General features: G+C 36.9%; 1 protein-coding gene across 7 annotated transcripts in view; it reads right to left on the bottom strand.

Moving 5' to 3' along the window:
* Positions 1–23,267, bottom strand: part of PLCL2 (phospholipase C like 2) — a 103,928-nt gene that overhangs the window by 57,970 nt on the left and 22,691 nt on the right. The window contains exon 2 of one of the 7 annotated variants that reach the window (XM_056336136.1): positions 14,338–14,418. The exons of the other annotated variants lie outside the window; for them this stretch is intronic. The gene's annotated coding sequence lies outside the window, so the exon portion shown is untranslated. The remainder of the gene's footprint in view (positions 1–14,337; positions 14,419–23,267) is intronic. 7 annotated transcript variants of the gene reach the window in all.

Genomic DNA, 23,267 nt, shown 5'->3' with positions numbered 1-23,267 from the left:
TTCACATTTCAGGCATAAACAACAATTTGACTGAATTGGCAAAATAAGTAACTTCCATAACACAGCTGTCAGGCTTCACAGTCTAAAGCGAAAATACAGCATGTGGGTGACTTATAAAGATAACACAACAACTGCGTTTAAGATTTTTTTTAATTTTGGATGCAGCACAGGCTCTGCAGAAAGCTGCTTTACTTCTCTCTGTGCTGCTCCTCTTCAGCATGAAAGAAGAGAAGCCAACAGCAGGACCAGCAAGAGGTGAGCCCAAGCACTAGTTCACGCCTCCCTACCCTTTTCCTGCTTCTGCTGGTAAAGCCTTCAGCAGCTTTTTCAAAACTTCCCACAGACATAAGGGCTGGTTGTGGTTTGGGCTGGGTTTTTTGTTTGTTTGGGTTTTTACAAACTTTCCTACCTAGCAGGCCCAGACGCTATCTATCTGATTCACAACCCACAAAGCCATTTCTGTGCAGATTTGTGCTGCTCGTAAGTTAGACTGCTGTTTCTACATTACATCCAAATAAGCAAAGCAGAATTAAAAGAGGTTTTTAAGAATTTGACAATGGTGCAAAAAATGCAGGATTCACTGAATGTGTTTTAAAACATGAAGGTGGAGGTGGCAGTCCTCTGTTCACAAAATAGGGAAACTTCTAACGCGTCAGCCTCTCAATTGTTACCTTTGAAGAATCAGTTCACACACCTAACTCAGCAGCATTCCTAGCAAACTAAACTCCTTCTGAAGAACTGAAGTTTCAATTATTAAAAGCAACATAATTGTATTTATTTGTGTGTACATGATATATTTCATACTTACACGATTTCACATGGTAGAGTTACAGAAGACAAGCAAGGAATCATTCTGAGGGGATCATGCCGAAGGACATTTTCAATGCCATGAGCTAAGTTATTTTCAGTGAGAGATGGAGTGCCCAAGTCCTTCTGCAATTAACTGTATTGTTTCATTTTATGAATATCGACATTCCTATGTTCTGCATGTTACCCAGAGCTAAAGGAGACAAGGGCAAACCACCTGACAAAACCAAGCTTGTGGAGTATGCATGTTAGGGTGCCATCACAGGTGATGCTACTGAAGTTACATAAATTTAAATACTAAAAAACAATGATATGGAAGATGACACCTTACTCCATGCAGGCAACATTCATATTTCTCAGTGCTACAAATGCAGTCAACAAATAAATATAATTGCGTTTGTTATCAATGACTAATTTAGTCAGAAAAGTACACTGGCTCTCTCCTCTACTAAGTAGCCTGCATGATATTCCCTTAACTGCCAAACAACTCTTGCTCATAAAAGATGAGCAGCAGATTGACCGTGGATGTGTTAGACAATTTAAAGGACTGACTTTTTCACACATCCATATACAGGCCATCCCACCCAACCTCTCAGCACAAGGTTATGGCTAAATCATGCAATTTCACTGAAGTGGCAAAATGTTAATTTCCACCTGTAAGCAAATTCATATATTTTGTCCAAATTTCAATCCAAGTATCATCTGCTCTCTTGGAAAGTTCCTGGTATCTTTTTCTGCCCTTTCCTGTCACTGAATGTTTTCCAGGAACAACACAGGTGTAAAATTATTGCCTAAAGGGTTTTTTTATCCAAGTAAAACTTTCAGGCTTACGAAGAATAAAATGGAGAGGGTTTTTTTATTATTATTCTAAAAACTATCATTAACTCTGCCCTGCAACTTTCTATTCATCAACTGATTTGCTTCATTCTAGTGACTGATGAATGGCGTCTTCAAATCTTCTCCTTGACTAATGGCAATTGAACTAGTAAGTTTCGTAACATACCTCTAAAGAAAGAGATGGAACTTCACAAGCTGAATTGTTCTGCTTATGCATTTGAGGTAAGTTACATTTTATCAAGTAGGGGAGTGACCATTACCAATAACTCTTCAGTGCCATGAAGAGTTCATGCACATAATTCAGTATTATGCACAAAAGTTGGAACTTTTTAAAACTTACTACCTACTAAGAAAAGGTTATCTTGCAAATTGTTCTTTGAGCTGGTACTTCAGCCTCATTACTTAGATGGCAACGATAATTAAACCGATAATTAACTTTATTTTAAAGGAAGATGGTTCTTATGAATATGACAAAAAATATGTATTAGGTTACCACTGCTCAGCGATCACACAGGCAGAGAAGACATGAAGTACCTTTGCTAACCACATACTGCTGCTTCTCATGTTTTCCTTGTTGATTTTCAGATTTATGTAATTTACAGTTGTCGAACAATTATAGGCAATTCTCATTTTAAATGCTACATGAATGCCCTTCCTCCTTAACTCTGCTCTTTAATTATTCATAACAGTTACAAGCACTTAGAAAAGAACAGAGAACCATAAATATTTAATACAAGATGCCTGTAACAGACAGACACGAGAGACACTACAAAAATCAAACAGTATAAAGTATTTGTTTATCTGAAGCCAACAAACAATAAGCAAGGCATACACTGTTTAGATTTTAAATTTGTAACAATGTTCATAGCTTTGACAAACCAGAAGTAGTAAGTGTTCTGTATGCTTTGCCAAACAATTACAATTAAACAAATAAAAATTACCAGATACAGCTGTTTTCTCCAGACGTTTATTATTTGATCCTTTGCTACAATATTACCTCGTGAGGAATGCTAAACAAGCAACATTGCAGGACATTAGTTTCAAAGGGTTGAAGGATGCAAGAGCCAAAATAAAGCGCATTGAAGATACTTCCTGAAATCCCATCTACAACAGCAGCATCTGAGCAAGCAGCTGATGATGTCAACAGAAATTCCCAACACAAATTAGAATTGTAGCACTTCAGGTGGCAAAAGAGTATGTAAGAATTTTAAAGATCTTAAAACAAAGTTTACAACCTTTCTAAATGTGGAAGGGGGCTAGGGATCCAGTAAGCACTCAAACTTCAGTATAATATGGCAGGTAAAAATGATCCTACTTTCAATTTTCAGAGTTCATAGTATTTAACACTTGGTAAGGGTAATAACGAAAATAAGGTAATATTGTAATTGTGTTCTGTGGAGGAACACAGTTTTTTTAAACTCTCTAAGAAGTACCAGGGAAGTACCAACCTTCCATTAAAATATTCACGTACCTATCTCAGTACACTGTATGCAGCTTTCTGAGTGCCTTACACGTCACAAAGTCAAAAAGTCACGCTGTAGACCACAAAAATTAACTCAAAATGACAACTAAACCCTAAAACCAATCACAGAAGCAATGTAATTTTCTCATCTATTTACTTCACCGGGAATTACTGACTGCTCACTCTGAAACCAAGGGCCTGCACTGATTCTGCTCACAGCACAAGAGTCAGATCCCTGTCCTTGGAAATCAGGCCAGTGTCCCACCACAAAGACCCATCTGCCTAAACCAATGGGATAAAACTAGCATGGCTTGGGTGGTCAAGGAAAGGTTGAAGAGAAGTGTAGATAATGCTTAGAAACTGTATTAATCTTCCTTATCTCAACCTTGTAGCCACCTACGATGCAACCTCACAGTTATTAAGGAGGAGGAGAAGTTTTGTTCTTGTTCAGCGTAGCAGAGATGGAAAGTAGAACTGTTCCATTACAGTCATCCTGCTCACTCTCCCAGCTTCCTAGACTGAACCATTTATTTTCTATTTTGTTATAATTACTAATTTAACAAAACTTTCCAAACACATTTTAATATTTCAATAGTTCGCATTTCATTATTTCAAAATCATTTAAACATTCATCTTCAACACAGAAACATTTGGGCAAAATACGTTTTCTTTTCCTAATACTGTTAATCAGAGCTGAAAATAAATCAGAGTAACCACTTTTGTACATAAAGCATATGCAGATAGTCTAATCTATATGTGCTGGAGAGTATATTTAGATTATATTTTAAAGTTTGCCTGTACAGTGGACAGTAATGTAATGAAAATCCCATTTTTAAATTACATCAGTGTACAAGAAAGGTTGGACAAAACTAGTATCTGCAAATGCATCTCCTGGTTACCTAGCTTACTCCTTTCAGTAGTTATACACCACCAAAAGAAGCCTGCTCTTGGAATCTGCGTAGTCCCTAAAAATAGAGCTGCCCTTCATGTCACTTATACCAATAAATCTAGTAAAAAGCAGACAAGCTTTCAGTATTAATACTTTCGAACCCTGGGAATAAAGGCAAGCATTCAAGTGCTATAATAAAAAAAAAATGAAGGAACCACATTTTGTATATTAACAACTCTCAGAATAGTTTAACTCATACACAGACTAAAATAGTACATCTTCTAACTTCTTACAAAGCCAAAGGAATTATTAGATTAGAAAAAATGAAAAGCACTGACATTAAACACGCTCTGCTTTTTTTTTTATTTTCCTTTAAAAATAGGTTGTATGTAAAACATTTTAAAAGCACACCTTTAACCAACTTTACCCAGATTTCCACACATTTTGGTGAATTCATGATGCAATATGACTTGCCCTGTCAGACTCAACAGAAATTTAAGTCTGAAATGACAGAGCCAAAGGGAAGCATAAAAACTGAGAGGAAGGAGATGCACCATTAGTGGAATGCTGCTTTAGAAGATTTAGATTTCTGTAATAAGACAGAGTATAAAAAATACATGTAAGGGAAAATAATATGCAGAATTAATGTGATGCAATGGTTAACTAAAAAGTTAAAAAAATATTGAACTATTTAAATACTGCACCTTGCATATTTATACATTTGAATATAGAATTCATCATCTATTAACCACTTCTCATTCTGAACTAAAAATTTCACACTATAATTGAAAATGTTATAAATCAACCAATTCGCTGAGGTACAAAGTTAACTGAACACAGCAAAAGCAGTCTGGCAATATTAACAGAACTGTCTGTTCGTATCTGTAGTAACTTGTTGCTGGACAATTTTTAACACTGGATTTTAACTGTCAGCATAGTTTAGAAGGAAAGAAAAAACAGTAAGTGGTATAACTATTTCACTGATGGTTGGTAACTTCTCATTCAAGATACGTTGGAATCTTCTATCAGTAACTTGCTCTATGCTGCAACTCTATTTCAATCATTTGCCAAAGTATAAGTTAGCTATTTGAACCTGCAGTAATAGGAAACAAAATAACTTCACAATAGAGGAGTATACAAATTTCACAAATTTGGAAAATCAACAACAATTTGGTCCCAGCTTTCTGCACCAGATTATTTACTTCAGCATTTTTTAAGAATGTTGCAGTTGTATGCACTATATCATAAAGGATTTATTTGGGGCTCAGTAATTTACTCTAAATACCTTTTGCTTAAATACCCTTCATATCCTGCAGGTCCCATCCAGCACAATATTATTTCCAGAACATTAAGGAGCTCAACCTTCAGAAACCTCTGTTCAATGATCTGCACTCAAATATGGCAGGAACATATCCCAGTTTACATAGAACCTTTAACTCGTTTTCCCTACCACAGTATTTGCATACTTCTCACAATGGCATTTAGTTACAATAAAAGCTGTTTCCTAAAAGCAAGCTACAGATTTATGAGAAGGAAATCATGGCAGAGTAAGCTTCATGATGATAAAAGTGATTGAGAGAGAAGCAGGCTGTTTCCAGGACTACCAGTGAACCATATATTATGGTTTAGATGGTTTCCTAGGAAAATAATCCTAAGGATCACATTGTCTATGTGCGCGCCTGAATGTGTCCCTCCTCCTAACTTTAGAATTTATTTCTTGATTTCAGCTAAATCTGACAAAAGCAGAGATTAAGGACAACTAGACCTCACAAGTTTTCCAAAACCAAGAAGCCAGGGGAAAAAAAAAAAATCAATAAAATTCAGATTATAATAAAAAGCATAGATCAAGAGTTCCTTAGATCTTCAAGTCAACCAAGAAGACACAACGCTGCTAGAGTGCACGTCACTAACCTTGTGGCAGAAACTGAGTCCAAAGTAAAGAAAAGATCTTGCCTCTTTCCACAACATCTCCCAGAGGCAAGTAAAATTTTAGCCCAAAGAATAATTTTTCCCCTTCATTTTTTTCATCCTGGCTTTGCATAAATTAAACTGATACACAATGCTCAGACCTACACAGCTGAACTACCTCTCTTTACAGATATGGCCTCAGGAGCACTGAGTAAAGGGGGTGAATCACCTCCTTCCAGCTGCAGGCAACGTTCTTCCAAAAGCATCCCAGGATACTGTTGGCCTTTTTTGCCACAAGGGAGCATTGCTGGCTCGTGGGCAGCTTCTCCTTCACCGGAACCCCAAGGTCCTTCTCGACAAAGTATAAATATTTTCATGTTTCATTAATAGGTGCCTTAAAGGACAAAAATAGTTAAATGTCTTTCATGAGGAAAAAGAAAAGTTGAGTTAATGAAGCATTGGTATGTATACTCTTAATAATTTTTACCACAAGAACCATTTCTGTGTATTTGCTTGCTTTTAAACACTACCCATTTTAGGAGCTTTGCTCCTAAAGGTAGTGGTGTACTCAGTGAAAAAAAAAAAAATGGAATGAAAATTCATTATGCAGAAGGTTCATATTGGCTGCAACCTACGAAAATTTCAGTATAATTTAGCAGCTACATGAGTTCTCAAGAAGGTGACAATGCTGTCTATGGCTTCTTTACCCATTGTTAGGAACTCCTTGCTCAATTGCCTCTCCCACTCACCATTATCAGCCTCAGAGATGAAACAGCTGAATACATCAAACTCACCAAGACTTAACAAAACCCTTTACAATTTCAAGGACAGGATATACAGCGGTGGGAGAGGGAAAGACACCCCTCTTCCATCACATTAACTCTTACAGAGAAAATTGCTTCTCTCACTAGCATTCCAATTACTGCCTTCCCTTTAGGAAACCATGTTGAGAAAGCAACTAGCTATGGTTCTATCAGTTTGACTAATAAACAGTGTAGAAACTTCTTTATCTTCACAATATTTATGCAGCTAACACAGTATTTTGTTTTATAGTATACCTTTACAGGACACCGTGCATTTTATTCTAACAAAATCACATACACAAGTATATTCTAAAAATCATAGAATCACAGACTCATTTAGGTTGGAAAAGACCTTTAAGACCATCAACTCCAACTGTTAAGTCAGGACTGCCAAGTCCACCACTAAACCATGTCCCTAAGTGCCACATCTACACCTTTTTTAAATACCTCCAGGGCTGGTGACTCAACCATTTCCCTGGGCAGCCCGCTCCAATGCTTGACAGCTCCTTTGGTGAAGAAATTTTTCCTAATATCCAATCTAAGCCACCCCTGGTGCAACTGGAGGCCATTTCTTCTTGTCCCATACCTTGTTACTTGGAGAAGAGATGGACACCACCTCGCTACAACCTCCTTTCAGGGAGCTGTACAGAGGGATAAAGTCCCCCCCTGAGCCTCCTGTTCTCCAGGCTAAACAACACAGTTCCCTCAGGTGCTCTTCACAGGACTTGTGCTCCAGACCCTTCACCAGCTTTGCCGTCCTTCTTCGGACACACTCCAGCACCTCCATGTCTTTCTTACAGTGAGGGACCCAAAACTGAACACAGAATTTGAGGTGCAGCCTCACCAGTGCCGGGTACAGGGGGATGATCACTGCCCTAGTCCTGCTGGCCACACTGTTTGATACGAGCCAGGATGCTGTTGGCGTCTGTGGCCACCTGGGCACACTGCTGGCTCGTGTTCAGCCGGCTGCTGACCAGCACCCCCAGGTCTTTTTCTGATGGGCAGCTTTCCAGCCACTCTTCCCCAAGCCTGCAGCATTGTGTGGGGTTGTTGTGACCCAGGTGGAGGACCTGGCACTTTGCCTTCTTGAACCTCATATAGTTGGCCTCAGTCCATCAGTCCAGCCTGTCCAGATCCCTCTGTAAACCCCTTCTACCCAAAAGCACATCAATACACCGGCCCAACTTGGTGTCTTCCGCAAACTCCATTCACTGCAGCTCTTTGGGCCCACCTAATGATCAATTGAGTCACACACCTTTCAAAGTTCTGCAAATTAGGAGAAAAGACACCATTTGAGCGCGCAACCTACCCACTGGTTAATGAGAATGAACTTGTGTTGAAAATGCTTCAAAACAATATTATACATACCACAGCTCGCTGTTTAGCTTGTTAATAGTGATTATAAAGATTCTGAAAAATATCAAGATAGTATCTTCTATGATTTCAAGATTTATGACTCATAGTCTATGGTTTTCTTGGAGTCGCCGGATCATTTCTAAGTGACACATGAAAGGTAACTCAAAGCAAGAGCGCTGTTAAGACACTTTCCCTGTTACAAGACTACTAGATTAACTCGGGGGGTCTATAAACTAAACAAGGTTAAAATACCCACAAAGTTCAAAAATTATGACATGTGGGGGTCTATAAACTAAACAAGGTTAAAATACCCACAAAGTTCAAAAAATTATGAAATGTTTTTATATCCCCAAACTTTCTGGAGCAGCTCTTGATTTTTCGAGCTCAACTTTCAGGTGCTTTCAGCAAACCTTTGTAAGTGATCTATTTCCCAGATCCTTAGCAAAAATCAGTCACTCCTTTAAAGGGGGTGCTGGAAGTCAGGCACCCCAAAATGAACAGTCCAGCGTCAGCAACACTACCTACGTTAATGTGAGTATCTTCAACCTTAGGGAAATCTTGGAGGCCTGTAATCCTTCTTTAGTTCCTAACTAATAAATTGTTACTGAAGCAGTATCATAACACCAATATTATATTTCCAGATGCATGAAAACATATCCAAAATTTTCTACTCCATTTAGCTGTTCACTGCACTTTGCTGTGAATGCATCACAGCTACAGAATTACGATTCTAGTTTTGTTCCCATATGCCAGATTGAAAAAATGTTATGTGGAGAAAATAGATACATTTTATGGATGCACACAAGTGTATTATTCACTGATTTATAAGACATTGGCAGCTAAAAAGAAATGTTTACATGGGCAACTTTCCTAAAATTCTATGCTGTATAGTAACAGGACTGCAATTCTACTTGAGATTAAAAGTAAATTGCTATATCCAAAAGCAGACTCTAGGTATATACATAAATTTATGAATTGCAAGTCTGCCATACACAGTCTTCTGTCGTGGACACAACTGAACAACATACATGCTAGCAGTGCAAGATTCCACAAGAAAAACTGAGATTTCTCACAGGTCTGAATCCTGCAGCATGTGAGAAGTCATAAAAACAAGTAACAGGATGGCAATGAGTGCTAACAGTAAGAGTGCACACACATCTGTCCTTGGCAGGTCCCAGAAACAAACTGAACAGCTGAACCTGAACAGTAAACAACAGTGAATCTTTTGGGTGCTTTTCATCTAAGGACTTTTAACAACTTGCAAGAATTTGTTCCAAATTCAGACTGCAACGCTGACTCACTGTGTAACGTTAATTTGTTTTAACTGACTTTAAATGTTAGAAATGTGGTCCAAAGTCTGAGGAAAATGGATAGGCTCATTTGCCATCATCAGATAAAGAACGATAAAGAACATGAAGATGATAAAAGACTAAGATTCAGGAGCATAAAAGACACTGGGCTCGATCATATATTCTTTACCTCACAGTCAGCTCCCTAATACATAGCAACAGAGATTAGTAGTACTTTTATATGTTTTTCTTTGGTTTATTTGTATGTTGCCATAGCAGGCCAGTATTTATAGAATCTGTGACCTTCTGACGTTTGCTTGATATGGTCATGAAGTTCACCCGGTAATCTTTTTTTCTTTATTGAAATAAAGTATTTAGATAAATTACTTCTGTAACCACAAACCAGTTTAAGGACTATCACTTTGATTCCCTTTGAAGAATAAATCAGCATTTCCTTCAGGAATGGACCGCTCTCACTTTACCACAGAACACACAACCAAAGCAACTGTATACAGTGCTATAGCTTTTGATATTTTAATACATTCTTCTTCACTGATATTATTCACCATCCAATAATTGTGTCACCAGTGTATACATTTCTGATTTTCTTAATTTAGTAAAACTACAGTAGACTCAAGAAGTCTTCATGACACTGGTCTGAATTCTTGTTTTACTAGGAAAATTCCATTGAGGCATGTTTTGAAACCAAGCTGTACGGCTACTAAATTTAAATATGTACCACATGTCAAGATTTAAATAAGGATTCACAAGTCCCACTTTTTCTTAAACAGCATCAACTAGACGGCTTTCTGCAATTTCTATTTATACCTCGTCATGAAAATCCACAAAACGAAAGAAAAAGCGTTTCAGAAGCCAAGGTAACTACAAGAGAATAGGCATTCTATGATTTGTGCAATACTATGCATCTTCCAAATAAAAGCTAGTGGTGATGCAGCTCATCCTTCCTATGGACTGCATAAACATATGCAAGGTGCCAACATGACAAAGCCGCATCCTGTTCAGGGTTCACAACCAAAAGGGAGGAAAAGAAAGGAAACACATACAATGAAGAAAATTATTCCTTTACTAGAAGTTGTATTTACCAAAACTCTACTAAACTATCAAATGATCAATTGGTAATACTAATCCATATGGATTTTCCATAGGGGAAAGAAACAGTTTTGCAAGTTAATTAATTTTATCATTTATTATATGTGAATTCACTGATTTTATTAATGAATTTGACCATTATATAATGTACTTGAATTCTGGATAATTAAGACATGGAGAGACTTGTTCAGTTGAACATCTCACCACTGCGTAATTGTTTTCCACCGAAGCTTTTCTAAAAGAACCACCTACAGCAGTATCGTTTGTGTCTCCTAGTTAGAGATCCACACCTCTTCCTTTTACGTTGTATGAAGGCAGAAGTCATTTTTCTAATGACTAAATATAATTCTTACTAAATGAACTTTATTCATTAATTATGTCATCATGGTAAAAGTAGAAAGCATCATCGAATAACTGCTTATATTTTGGGAAAGTGCTCGCTGATGTCTTTTAGGAATTTTCAACCACGTAATTTCAAAGCGCATGCTATCTTAAAGGTTCTTCTGAATTTTATATTTGGGCAGGACTTCTGCTAAAACCACCTTAATATAAACAGTTTTAAATATAAACACAGTTACTCAATATTTTTAGACATTGCACTGGCACGTAGACTTTAGGCCACTTTTAATGTATATTTACAGAGGTCCCCTGGGACACCAGTTACCGGGGCAACCTCTGAGGTCACCATCAACTAACTGAAACTACGCAAGTTTCAAGAAACAACAATTTGTTAAAACGGAATGTGCCATGCATGAACCCAACCCACTGCACCACACCACACCAGTACAGCTGGTGCAGCAGTAGAAGACAGCCCAAGCCCAGAAGGTGGTTCAGAGACCTCCTCTTAACAAGGCTGACACAGGGAGCAAAACAGTCATTCTCAACCTGACCTGCACACAGCCTGAAGCCATGTCCTCTCCACTGCCAGATCCCCTAACTGCTACAGTATAGTCTCATTTTCCGTCACACCCCTCATCTTCCCAATCACGCACAGCCTCTCCGTTACTTCTTCCCATCTTTAATGGTTCGCTCCCAACGCCAGCAATGCTCCTACCCTCCTCACGTGAATCCGGATCCTTCCCTCTCGTGCATGCTTACACGGCTCGCAGGACAGCCGAGGGACAGCGTATGTTGCAGCTCATTTGGAACGACACCCGTGCTGAAAGGCCGGGCAACACGGGCATGCTGCCTGCTCAGTAAGCCACTACTAAAGGAACAGGCAGCGACACCACTTTCCCCGAGTTACTGTAATGAAAAATAAACAGTACCTATTTTCTCTGCCCAGCTGACAGCGTTCGTGAAATTTACAAAAACTTAATTATGAATTATATCAGAGACCTCTATCCTTTACTCTTATTCAGTAGAAATTAACTGGTGGCAGGCAGATGGAATAACTTACTTCCTCAGGAAACTTGGCTGGAAAAATTATATTCTCATAGAATTATAATCTAACTTTTATAAATACATATGGAAATCTTTGGATTAAACTCTGGTATCAAGGTTACTAGTTTATTATACACTTCACTGTCTTTCAGCTTTTTTTTTTTTCCAGGTAAGTGAGGAGGTGTGATCTGTCTGGATCTCCCAATCATTAAAGGGAAAACACATTATATGGGAAAGACATAGCAATTATCATTTGCCTCTTGGAAAACAAAAAAAATCTTCTTAAGGGTTTATTTTAGCATCTTAGAATCTTACAAATCAAGTATTTTTCCATTGTCTGAACAGTCCAGACAGGAAGCACATACAAAAGATTGGTATCCTGCCAATCCTCTTTTTATAAAAACCAGTTAATAGCTTTTATAGGAGGAAAAAAAGACTACAGACTTGGAGAAAACACAGTAAATGAGAAAACACCCAGGGTTTTATCAAAAATATTTTAGTAGTAAGTCACACTGCCACACAAAACTTCCTAATTTCTTTACTTCACTATAGCTACTCTTAACGTTTCAAACTAACTTGCACTATTCTCTGAAAGAATCACAGCTTTGTATTTAGTTTCATTTACAAGCCTTTGCTAAGACCTTAAACCAGCAATATTGACAGTATCTCCCCTTTATTATGCCTTGGTTTTGGAAGGAGACTAGCCAAGCAAGCCTGTAGCATAAAGGAAAAGCTCATTTGTAGAAAATGCCGTCAGATGAGTAGAGAAATCCAGTGGAGTTTTTTTAATTATAAAAACTTTCCACAAAACACACTGAGATGGTCAGTAAGAGTTTTGGCATCATTCTCCAAGCTCAGGGCTGCAGACAGGGGAAAGCACAGCTCTGGAACAACTTTCAAAATAGCTAACCGTATTCCTCTTCAGCACAGCAGTACCAGAGAACAAAATCATCATCACAGTCTCAAATAACTGATATTTTTTTAAAAATGCAATATTAAAAATTAAAAACTGATACAAAAAAGTGAAGATTCTTTGCAAGTTTTTCCATTAATTCAGAAAGAAGTAATATGCTTTTTAAAAGTTAAAAAAAAAGGGCAAACTAATCTGGTTTTCCTGTATTTTCATTTTCAGTATTAAAATAATCTTTTATTCACATCTTATTTCTTAGACTTAAAAACACTTCACAGTACAGGTTCAATTTTCTTAAAAAGACCTGTTTTTACACCAGGACCAAACCATGACCCTCAAGCATAGCAGACCATGCTCTATGCTAAATGAATAAAACAATGTAACAAAATCGCCATGATTCTGCCTGGGAGGAGAGAGAAATTACGGGGCTTTGGGGTCTGTACATGTACATACATGTAAACACACACACAAAAAAAAAAAAAAAAATAGGGAATAGCTATATTCCAGCCTCACATGGTTTCTACTTCGAAGAGAAGCACAAGACACTGCATCCTTCCAAGTATTGCCACCTGTATTATGTCTCCTGTACTATGTGCTTTCTTCTCATTAGCATTAATGATACGAATATGATTGCATCAGGATTTTATAGAATGTTTGCATACATTTTGTCACATGCAGTAGTGCCCTGACTTCAGAGCAACAGGCTTTCAAAACTTAATCAAAACACACTTCAAGCAGATTTTTCAGTGCTTTACAATTACCAAGAATTACCCAGATCGGCAGATTCTGGGCAGTTTGAGTGCATTCAATAATTTATAGATGGAAGCTCTGTGAAAAACAGTTTACAAGAATTTCTAGAAACACAGTATTTTTCATTCCAATTAAAAATGCTATTTGAATTATAAGGTCCACCTACAACATCTGAGGCCCAAATGATGCACATAGTATCAGAGTACCAGATAAATGGGAAAGAAACAGAATAGTTGTATTAATTCTGAAAGCTCAGTGAAATATACCGAAAAGGAATGAAAAAATAAAATTGAATTGCAAATGTTTATTTAGATTGGGCTCAAAGTATTACCCAATACATTCTCTACGTCTTTACATCTGTACAATATATTCTGTACATTTTATAATAACAAAGATACGCAATATTGTTCCCACTAACACACAAGAGTAAGAGTCAGAAAACTTTTCCAGGCATTTCTAAACATAAAGTCAAGTGATCATAGCTATAGACTGGAAGCAGAAACTCTGTTGTTGTATAAAGTGACATTCCCAACATTCTCTAATTTTTCACCGTTCCCCCCAAGAGGGCTACATCTTCACTTTTCAACGTAAATATCTGTAGGCATATTTAATTACTATAAAGTGAGCAGCAGAATAATCCCAATGTCGTGTACTTTTGGAACAAACATTTGCAAGGGTATTAGCTATATATTCTGACTGGGAAGAGGGAGAGATATTTTGATCCATCTACTTGAGAATCACAATTGTATTCTAACATCCTCTAGAAGGGGTTGCATTTAGAAAGCCATAGAGTATACACAGACATGAACATAAGTGACTGATCTGGAACTTACGTGACATAAATAATTTTTGAATTCTGTATGTGAACTTGGTTAACACATGATTCTCTTAAGTTCAACCTCAAAGAACTTGGTCTGTAAAGACAGGCAAAAAGGAAATCAGTGATGATTAAAAATAAGTTAACCTAGTTCACATAAAACAAACAATGACAAAACTATTTAATGTGAAGATCATGTCTGCCCTGCAACCAATCTTTGCAACTGATTCTAATCCTGTAAAGTCAACATCCACAAATAAGCAGAAACTACAGTGGAGTAAGAAAGGATTCCTTTTGTAAGAATGATTATATGTGGGGAAAAATTACCAGTTACAAGGCAAATAAAGGTTGCATTTATAATAAAATGTATTACCACATTTTCAGATACGATTCAAACTGAATTATCTATTACTTCTTTCTTACTGCATATATTATTTGCCTTCAACTAAATTTCTCATGGAAGTGCTAGCAATCTGCAAAATGAAACCCCATCTGAGGTCTTCTAGGAGTTACTGCAAAGCACATGAAACTATTCCAAGCAAAAACTGAAGTTTTTAAAAAAAAATTTACAATTTCTAACAATTTTTGAATAAGAACTTTTGGTTCCAAAATTGCTGGCATTTATATTCCACCCTGTCTCTAATTCCAACAGAAACTATTTATTTGCTTAACCACTCTCTAACTACTAGATGTTTGTTGTTTTGCTTTCATATCAAAAGTTAAAATCAAACGTTCTGGATTTTCAGTGCAGTGCAACTAAGCAGAATTTGACTCAACAGCCTTAAAATTACACTAGAACTAGCTTGTTCTGGCCATTTTTTTAAATTTAGCTGGTGAACCCGTTGTTCACAGTCTCCATGGTCATCCTCATATAACTTCATAGGAAATCTACTTTATTATCTACGAGTTTTATTTCATGAGTAATCTTTTTTTCCTTGCAGAAGCTACAGAAATCTTCATAGTATAGTATGCATCCCAACAACAACCACAATGCTGGAAGAAGCCAAAAATATTCATCTTTTCTTGAACCCAGTACCGTCTGATTTGTGAAAATCTACCATTCTGTACTTTCCAATATTGTAAACCAATTGCTCCTAGGCAACTACGAGGACAAGAAAGAGTGAAAAGAACTTTTTACTAAATCAGTGACATGAGGTTAGAAAGCAAGTTCTTTAGTCAACAGCAAAAATGTTTCTTCCTCCACTAATGCTACTTTAGCTTGTCAGAAAGATTACCACCCATTTTGCAAAAACTAGCCAGTGTTTTTCATTTAGAAGTAGTTGCCAAGTCCTCAACCACAAGAGCCTCTAACTACCACTCATAAGGCCATTGATCGTACCACAAACATTGATTAATCAACCACTGCAATAAAAAATACAAAAAAAAGACAGCCCTCAAAACATGTATTTTAATTTTACAGCCTTTACAAAACATGTTTACTACAATTAGCTTGGAAAAGCACTTGGCCAAAAAGAGTTTAAACATAGTTTATTCTCTTTCCTGTTGCAGCTGTTTTAAGAATAAGGAAGATGCTTCCCTGCTCCCTTTCCAGGCTGTAGGGTTCTACTAACAGAGTAACCAGGCATCAGGAGTTAGTAAGGACACAGGCAGCAGACTGCAGGATGGCAAAATCTATTCAAGCAAGAAACTACTTCGGTTCAGCTACAGTTATGAACTACGGTTCATTAAAAAAATACATAGCTTCACTAGTATCTCAGTTACATTGCTATCTTATCAATAGTAAAAAGCTTCCCTAAAAACAAATTCCCATACAAGACTGTCAAGCAGGAAAATTACAACAGTCCGACAACCGAAGCACAACAAAAGTTACATAAGGTCTTTGCATTCTTTTAAAAAAGGTTTTTCATCCTTATTGATGTAATTAGTTTTCTTCCTTCAAAAACAGATAGTCTATATTGTAACTTCCCTAAGAACACACAGATTATGTAAATACTTTAAATATTCACCTAGTTGTCTGTCTTTCCCTCTTACAGTCCCCTACTCATAGCTTTTAAATGTATTTGTCTATCTTAAATTTGAAAAAGGAGACAGTCATCCGCTAACAACATTTTATTGCAGTATATTTCCTAGAAATTGATGTGAGAAAGAGGGAGGCTCAAATTAGTATTTCTCACTAGAAAAACTGGGCAAAATTAAGCTGCTCATCAAAACCCATCACCCAGTTGGCATATCTATACTATAGCTATCTATACAGCTGCCTCTTCAAGAATAAGTCTTTACAACAGTAATTATGAAGTTCTCCCGTCATTAGTTTTCTAAAGATAGGTATCAGACTTCACAATTATTATTGTAAAGCCTCTTTTTTTTTTTTATTACCCATAAAACACCTTGTGCTCCTATCCAGAAAGATGCACAGAAGTCTGGTGTTTAAGAATCTTAAGATCTGCATTTAATCATGTCTTAGATTCAAATTCCAAATTTCAAACAAAAGTACATCCTACCCTCATCTTCAGCTCCTTCAGACAGCAACACCGTAGCTGCTGATTTGGCAAACCTGTACCAAGCCATTTTGGCCACTGTCTCACCTTTAGAGCCAAGGGATTCCATTTCTAATTTCATCTTTTCCAAAATGGAAAAGTAGCTTTTAATGAAGAAAAATCTGTGGTTTGACTGGTTTCTTTTGCAGTACACAAGGGCTCAGACATTCTACCCAAGGAGGTTTCACAAAGTCTACCACTACTGATAAACAGCCTACAGCTGGATTTAGGATCTGACGGTTTCCGTATACATAGTTAATCCACTCTGAAACTGGAGTAGCTGCAGCAGATGGTAATCAGAAATCTCTCATCAGCCCCAGAATATCCTCATGGTATATCATCCTATAAATAAAGCATATCCCATTCCCCCTGGGCTGTAGAACTGATTATGGAATATCACAAGTTTCTCTGGATTATAGAAATCTCAGAAAGACACTATGCTGCGATGGCTTACATCTCATAGTTTTGGTGTGGGGTATTTTTAGGATGAAGTTAATGCAGTTTTCAAAAATGTCAGACATGCAATTGCAATTTTACACTAGAATTTCTAATTTGCAAATGCAGTTTTTAAAGCATGTTTTGTCTTACTGCTGTGCTGCTATCATGGGCGTATTTTGAGTTTTACAGAATTGTAGTCAGCTAAGAATGAAAATATTGAAAACTAATGATCTGATTTGGTTTGCAGAATAAATTAGCTCTATGCGTTTAAGAGCTAGTGCTACTTACTCAAGGCAGAAAATGGTACATCTGAGGTTTGATCACTGTTTATAGGTAACAAGACACATTAAAACCAATTACATGTTCTGTTTTGTTTCTAGACATCTTCAACAGTCCAGCATGAGTCCCTTAACAAATAATCAAGCATTATTATTCCTGACTTTAATCTGGGGGGTGGGGGGGGGGCCCTCACTCCAAACATTAGATTCTTCTCAGCTAGTAACAGTCATTATATGGACTATAGCTTTTACATATTTCTATACCTTTTACATATTTTCTATTAATTTCTATCTATTCTTGTGCACACGAGTGTGTATAGAAGCCTTAAGTGTCCAGTGCTTCTAAAAAATAAAAGCTGAAACCAAAACTCCCACCACAACACTATGAAATGCTCTCTCAATTTTACTTTCCAAATATCAAAAAGTAGCATTTATTTCTTCCCTTTAAAATTAATTTGCAACTGAGGACATCATGCTCTGAAAATCTAGGAAAAAAAGTTATTTTTAATTGCTTTCTGATTTTGGCAAAGTCAACAGTCATTACCTCTTCTGGCAACAAGCTGCAAGTTCTAGGATTTCCTTGGCTGCAGGGCCAAAATGGACTTTTTATTTTCACCTATTCTTACATGAGGTTATAAAACTTTACCAAATAAGAACATCAGTAGCAAGATTTCTTGTTTACCAGAACCTTATTTCTTGAAACATCAAAAAAACGCAGGCTCATCTTTTGGTATATATACATCATACACCAAAAGATGTATATGTTATATATGTTTTTATATATACATGTTATGGAAGATGTATACGGTATATGTTTCCATCTGTAAAAAATTTCCTCAGACAACTGAGTCCAACAGGATTTGATTGTCGCAGCAGAATGCCCTACCTATCAATACTTTATCATCACATGAACTGCTTCAGCATACTTCCAAAATACTTTAGAACCAAGTGAACCCTAATCTGACAGTTTTAACTCCCACACATTTTTATAGTGATTTTTATAAGAACTGCATTAGCAACTCCTTTATACAACCTTTTTCAGAGATCTACTTACAATGTCAGCAGATTTAGCTATTTGAAACTTCTGATTGCATCAGCAGCACACACAGTCAAGTACCCAGATAAATGTAAGTAACTGAAGTAATAATGCTCGTTAAGAAATCAGTAGTTCACACGTTCCACTTTCGGTATTACCCTACCGATCTATACTGACACAAGGGCAGCAGCCACAATCAATGAGTGAAAACAATTATATCCTTTTTTTTTTTTCTAGTGATATAGATCCTAATGATCTGATAGACAAAAAAGGATTCAATATCAAAGGTTATGCAAGTCTTTGAGATATTGGAGCAATTCAGCCAACTTTCAATTGCTTTCATCAGGGGAGGAAGAAATTATTTCCTGAGACTACTGACAAACAAAAGAAATCTTGCTGCTCCTTAGTGGAGCAGTGAGCACCTGAACCCCACTTTTTAGTAAGAATCTGTCACAACACGGCATAAATGGTTAGACGTATCCTGATATACCTTAAAATGTTAACATCAGAAAAAAAAAAACCCAACAATTTTCAAGTTCTAATTTTTAATTAATCTATTTAAGTTATCTGTATTGATTTGGAAGTTTTCTGTTACAGACCTTAATAACAACAGGCAACACTGATGTACATTCATTCGTTTATACCTGGAAACTTGAAAGTAAATTTCCTACCCATTTTTCTGTCATTACTGTATATTACCTTGTCAAATTCATGTCCTTAATAGTAATAGCTTGTAATATATCCCACTAGAATTCTCCACTTCAAGTCCCCAGTGAAGGAGGATATTCTATATGCACAGCAGGGGTAGCTTTCAAAACACTGCCTTATCCATTATATAATTTAACAGAATAAGAGTATTTTCAAATCATATTTGCAGTTTTGTTTTAACCATACACACACTGAAATAAACACAAGAAACCTGAGAAGTCAGAAGGGCCAATGTAAATATTTTTTAAGCTTTACTGAATTACAAAATCTGGATAGTATACTTGAATAAACATTTTACAAAAAACAAGCTGCTAATGCTAATGCTGCATTTTATGCCTATCATTATTTACAGCTGGTACAGGCTGCTGCTTTGCAATTGATTTGTTAGTTACATACTCCCATTTCTAGCTGCCATACTATAAAATCTAAGCAAATACTAACAGCTACTGCAGGCATACTGACTACAGAATTATCTCAGCGAATTTATTCTGCTCTTGGGTGAGAGATTACAAATGTTTGCACACATTTGGCTAACTCCTGAAGGCCAGCAGTAGGAAGGGACATAACCTCTACTCTGTCCTCCAAAGTTTAAACAGAAGTGGATACAAAACTTTGTCGGTTAAGCAATTACTTTAATATGTTGTGATAATGCCTAGATGCACAATTTGGAGAGGCACCTGAATGCAGTTATTAAAAACTGCCAGTCCCAGAATTTATGAAAACAAATCCGTAGGTTTTGTTCTGCGCTCTATAGTACTACTCAGCATAGTGCTACACAATACAGTTGAAGGTGTCATTCAAGATCAGGAATTTTATCACACATTATGCTACTAGATCCTTCAGTATTAAATCACGTACAGGTGTGCTCCTTCTCATTGCTGACGGGGCATACAGAATGAGCTTTTTTTGTTGTCATGAAATCATGAATAAATTAAAAATTCATGTCATGAAATCATAAATAAAATAAATAGGAAAATAAAAATTTATAAAAAAATTATAAAAAAAATAAAATAAAAGGAAAATTATGTATGGAGAAACCGGAAGCAGGAAGGTATTGTATCACCACAGCTTGTCATGTGAGGGCAACCAGAGGAAACAAACAGCACTGGTGAAGTAGATGGCAAATGCCATATTCATTTTGAATGGCCATTTTTTTTTTTACGGCATTAAGACTATTTTGTGCAACTTGATGAAGATGGGAAAGCAGTTCTGCTTGATCTGCCAGACCACGTAATTGGAGGAAAAGGCAAAGGCAGCCTAAGAAGTCTTCACAAGGAGAAGAGGGGAAGAAAGGGAGGATGTGGCAACCTCTCAGCAATGTTTCACATGGTAACTAAACTAACCTTTGGGCTGCTTTTCCCCGAAAACACCACAGTGGAATGAAACCCCATCTCTAGAACCTATGTTCGTAGAACAGAGATAATGAATGCCCTTTCCCAGCACACAAGTCCCTTGCAAGGTAAACGCACCAGCATTAGAATGGTGCTGTGCAGGCATGTTTATAAATGGCAATATAGAACTATGTCCACTCCTACTCCTTGGAATAAGTATTCATTAATAATCAGTAGTTCTGAACATCTGCATCTTAGCGAAGTAATTCTGCAACTATAGAAGACTGCAATTTCCTTCTTACTCTTTTCCAAGGTACATTATACTGTGACCAAGAACAGACAATATCAGGGCAGTCACTTGGCTGCTGTGGCCTGCTACTGTCTCTACAAGCGAAAAAACATATTTACAAAAAGATCCTGAAAGTGGTCAGCCCATTTGTGTATTACTGGTGTCTTACTTTTATTAATTATACCCAAGCACCTTAAGAATCATCTATTTATCTTCAAGCTTGAGTGATTTTTCTATTATTTTACTGTGTTTTATTAACACACTGTCCTGCCTAAATATTACAAGCACTCTGATAAAGGTTCAAATCAAATGGAAATTTACATTTTTGATTTCAAGTGTCTTCAAACTACATACGCCTGCAATTTAGAGAAATATTTTTGGTCATGCCATTTTCTTTGATATCAAAAATACTGAAACCCATCTGCAGTTTTCTTACTGTTTCTGACTTCAAGTCGAGAAAGCAATGCTGTTCAGCTGACCACAGAATCTAGATAAAAGTTTCCTTCCATTGGTAAATTTAACAAAGTGGGGTTCGGGAGGGTGGCGGGGGAGCCAGTTACTCAGAATTGTACCTTCGGAGGCAATGCAGCAAAGTGTGACAATTATCTCAGAATCAGCAAACACTATATTTCAGGTCAAGTCTTCATTTGAGAACAGCACATGCAAAAATTCTCCAACATAACATGGGAAGTTAATTTTTTGCTTTTACTGGTATGACCCTTGCACTCCTGTGTTTAACACTGAGCTACGTAACAGCTGCTTACTTCTACTTTAATGAGTGCAAAGTGCGGTATCAGTATGGTTTGGCTTCTTCATTTCAGCACTGCACCAAAAAAATGCCAACTGGCTCTTGAACACTCCATGACATTTCACATTTCCTTTCTACCTTCATCTATTAAACACTATCTTTTTCTTAAGCTTTAAAACATTTAAAAAAAAAGCTTTTATATTTCAAAGACTAAGAACATAGTAACAGATAGATTCTACAAAGTGTCTTTTTTCCCCTACCACCCTTCCCCAGCTGCTAAATGCTAATTAAGAACATGTTCTTCCCGCATTCTATTTAACTTCAGCAAGTTTTGTAGGTTAAATTACAATAACTAAGGAGTGTAAGACTGCTAAGAAAAAAAACAAGTAAAAACATCCACTTCAAACAAGTGTTTCTAATAGGATAATATCCTTGTTCCAGCATTAACAATTCTAGTACTCTTCTATCCCTAGATGCTAAAGCAATAGTGGTTTCTCACTCCTGTTTGAAGATACCAACTTTAATACAACTACTGTGCTTTAATAGGACCCATGAACTTTCCCCAACAATGCACAAACAAAAACCTGAACTATTTGTGTTTCAGTAACAGATGACCAAAACTTTTTTGATAGTGGATGTTTGCCCAGCAATCCCTTCTCTGCAACTTCTGTATGGTGTAAATGAAACAGTCTGCAACTCTGACTCTGGCATTCTACCACACTGCATCTAGAAAGAAAACTGGCCAGAGGATAAATCCAGCACTACCTTGGCACGGCTTCCTCCTGTTGGTATGTTGGTAGCACTAATATTGTGCTTCTTTTTAACCTTTTCTCCCTAAAGTGTTTCAGAACAGACCGTTCACAGATATTTTGGGCAGTGGCAGACTCGGATGCCAAAGCTCGGGAATGTATTTTTCCGTCGGTACAGTTCAGCCTGTGGCTGCCTTCCCAGCTGTCTGCTTCTCAAGCCTTCTGATGACCTGTTGGGAGCCTGGTCAGCTGCTGCACGCAAGGCCAGTACACTGGACGGTAAACCAGCAAGGCCAGTACACTGGATGGTAAACCAATCTGCAAGTTCTGCAGCAAAAGGGCTTTCTTTCCAATTCCCCCGTTTGTGTTGCATAAAACCACAAGAGCCCGAGATACTAAGGGCACTCACATACCGAGCTCTGTAACAATACAGAAGTAAAACCAATGCTGCCTTGGTTTGTAAAATATTCAAAGAAACTTTAGTCAGAGAATGTACAATATATGTTCACACGACAACCAAAAAGCACTTCAGCTGGCAATATTCCGATGGCTACAGGAAGTAGTAATATATGTATGCCAATTTATTTAATTCTAATTACACACTTGATGTATCTCTCATTTAATTCAAAACCACTGATGTATAAAATTTCACCTATTTGTGCCAATGTAGTCAGTTACAGGAAAACACCTCAAGTGAAGCTCTGCATTTTCTGTAAGCTTTTAATACTTTTTTTAAAATCCCACATACACTGAGAAACAACTAAGAGAATCAAAAAACTTTGATTTTGTTTATGCAAATATAATAACTTCAAATTTTATCTATAAATTATATCAACCATCTAAACCATTTTTTTTCTATAAAGAAAAATAC

This window comes from Falco biarmicus, chromosome 4 (assembly GCF_023638135.1).
Source record: "Falco biarmicus isolate bFalBia1 chromosome 4, bFalBia1.pri, whole genome shotgun sequence".
Taxonomy (NCBI): Eukaryota; Metazoa; Chordata; class Aves; order Falconiformes; family Falconidae; genus Falco; species Falco biarmicus.
The sequence above is the reverse complement of the archived record's forward strand: the minus strand, read 5'-3'. Positions and strand labels throughout refer to the sequence as shown.